The sequence below is a fragment of the Zootoca vivipara genome, chromosome 9 (assembly GCF_965207765.1).
Source record: "Zootoca vivipara chromosome 9, rZooViv2.hap1.1, whole genome shotgun sequence".
NCBI classification, from domain to species: Eukaryota; Metazoa; Chordata; class Lepidosauria; order Squamata; family Lacertidae; genus Zootoca; species Zootoca vivipara.
The window spans coordinates 70,149,018-70,152,243 of NC_142592.1; positions in this window are offsets into that span (position 1 = coordinate 70,149,018).

The following is a 3,226-nucleotide window of genomic DNA, read 5'->3' on the forward strand; positions in this document are numbered from 1 at the left end:
CCCCCCCTCTCTCTCTGTGTGTGTGTGTGTGTGTGTGTGTGTCCGGCTTGATCACTTTGGGGTGTCTGCACCAGGGGAGGAGGTCGGATGTCTCTAGTTGTAGAATTGGTTGCAAGCCAGTTCCCCAGAGGGAAGCCCCAAAGCAGGACCCAGAGCTCAAGAGAAACTTTCCCCTCCACTTTAAACCATGTCGAAAGCTATCTTGTACTGTTGGGTGTTCTGTGTATCCATTTGGATAGTATATATCTGGTCAGCATATGAGCAGAAGGGATTCCTGCCATAAGACTCTGATAATTTTAAAGAAGGCTGAAAGGAAGAAAATATTAGGCCAAACATAATATAGTTAAGTGTAAAAATATTGCTTCTGACTCTTCGGAATAAAGTTGGTCATCACACTTCTGTAGAATGTCGTCTGCAGATTACAGGGCATCATTTTAAATTCCTAGCAAAGGTAGAAGTTTCACCTCGTTCTTTCCACTGTTTAAATCACTTGCTTTTTCAATTGGTCATGTATTGGTTTTCCTCTGAAAAATTTGGCAACTGCATGGTACTGTTTCTGCTGGCAGTAAACCAACAGCTGTGATTCTTTTTCTCTCTCTCTTTTTAAAAGAAACTTTCCCCCACTTGCCACCCCCAGCAACCAATAACATAGAATTGTAGAATTGGGAGGGACCTCAAGGGTCAACCAGGTCAGCCCCCTGCAATGCAGGAATCTCAAGTAGATCAACCATGACAGATGACCATCCAACGTCTGCTTAGAAACCTCCAAGGAAGGAGAGTCCACCATCTCTCTTTAAAATAATAATAATAATAATAATAATAATAATAATAATAATAATAATAAGTTCTTTATTTCAATTATTAAAACATTACATACCATAACATCACGCTCAAAGAAAGGAAATATAACATAAAATAATCTGAAAATATAAAAAGAATATCACAAAAGAAACATAACGTAATCTAATACGTAACATAACTTAACATAACACAACTCAAATATAACTCAAATAACTCAACTAACAACCGAACATAAAGAAAATTAGAAACTTAAATAACAAGAAAAGGGGGGGGAGGAAAAAGGGGATAGAAAAAGAGAAAAGATAAAAAGAAGGAAAAGAAAAAGAGAGAAAAGATAATTAAAACAGCAATTGAAATTAAAATACTTCCGATTGACGACTAACCGCTTACTCTTCTTTACATATTTGACTTGCACCATCTCTCATGGGAGTCCGTTCCACTGTCGGAAAGTCCTTCCTGATGTTTAGTTGGAATCTCCTTTCTTGTAACTCACAGCCATCGGTTTGGGTCTTCCCCTCTGGACCAGAAAAAACCAAGCTTGTTCCATCCTCCATGTGACAGCCCTTAAGATATTTGAAGATGGCTGTCCTATCTCCTCTCAGTCTCCTCCAGACTAAGCACACCCAGCTCCTTCAAGAGCTCCCCATAAGGCTTGGCTTCCAGACCCTTGATCATCTTGGCTGCCCTCCTCTGCAAACCTTCCAGCTTGTCAATATCCTTAAATTGTGGAGCATCAGAAAGGAACGGAAATGCGTGGCGCTTTAATGAAAGTCTAGAAAGTGGGTGGCATGTTTGAGTGAGGCAGAGATGGGCTTCACTATAGCTGCTTCCCATCACTCCTGGCTGGAGCAAGAATGGCGCTGCATAGAAAGCAATGCAAAACGGATTAATCCGTTCCAGACTTTTAAAAACAACCCCTAAAACAGAAATTTAACATGAATTTTACTATCTAACGAGACCATTGATCCATAAAACGAAAGCAATAATCAATGTAAAAGGTAAAGATAAAGGGGACCCCTGACCATTAGGTCCAGTCGTGACTGACTCTGGGGTTGCGCGCTCATCTCGCATTATTGGCCGAGGGAGCCAACGTATAGCTTCCAGGTCATGTGGCCAGCATGAGAAAGCCGCTTCTGGCAAACCAGAGCAGCACATGGAAACGCCGTTTACCTTCCCGCTGTAGCGGTTCCTATTTATCTACTTGCATTTTGAGGTGCTTTCGAACTGCTAGGTTGGCAGGAGTTGGGACCAAGCAACGGGAGCTCACCCCGTCACAGGGATTCAAACCGCCAACCTTCTGATCAGCATGCCCTAGGCTCGGTGGTTTAACCCACAGCGCCACCTGGGTCCCAATAATCAATGTACTGTACTATAAATAAAACAGTATTGTAGATGATAAAAATGAAAACTAAAAAAAAATTCTTATGTGTGCTGATGATAGTCAATGGCTTTTATCCATCTCCACAGTCACACAATCAATCAGTAGCTGAACTGGGATCCACACAGTCACAAAAACAAATTAACTGAAAAAGCCTCAAAACAAAAAAATGCAAAATAAGTAGCAAAAACAAAAGCACCAAATATAAGCTCCAAATTTCACCTTAGAACACTGCAATCAGAAACCGAAGGCTTGAATTACATTGGGGGGATGCAAATTAGCAGCGCAACAGGAAACATGGGAGGGACTCAAAATGGAGCAGGTTTGGCTTCCGAAAAGAAGTTTGAAAACCGAAACACTTGCTTCGGGTTTTGCAGCGTTCGGGTTCCAAGTTGTTCGTGAACTAAGCTGTTCGAAAACCCGAGGTGCCACTGTAATTGTCCAGGACACCATCCAACGCTTTATGGTGATGAATGCCATTGAGACAGTTTCTCCAGCTGATTCCTTCTTCCGAGTAGCCTTCCGATGGCTCACCTCCTGGAGCGGCTGTACTCAACCTAGAATTCCCGAATCGGCAGTCCCCGGAGGGCAGGCCCCCAAGCCCCTCTTCAGCTCCTGCTGCCTCCCTTGGGCTGTTGCTTCGCTGGGATGGGACCTCCCCTTTCAAGGTCCAAGCTGCAGAGAGCTTTGCTCGGGCCCCATTCTGGGTCCTGCCTGTACCCCCAGGGCCACCTCGGATATGAGGGAGCAAGAATCGCAGGGGTCCTGAAATTCCCAAGAGGCTGCAGAGGAGCCCTTGTGAGTGGAGGGCCGGAGATTTCATTGGAAAGAATGAACCCTGGGGTGGAGGTGGTGCTGGGCAGGGAGTCCAAAGTGGGGAGAAGATGGGCTTGCACCAACCTGCCAAGGAGTTGGGCTGCGGGTCTAGAGTTCTATCGAAGCGAGCTGGACGAAGCCTGCCAGACGATGCCAGCACAGGGCGGACCAGTAGAGGGTGGTCTTTCGCCACTGGGCCACCATTGGCTCCCTCAAATCCCAGTAACTGCA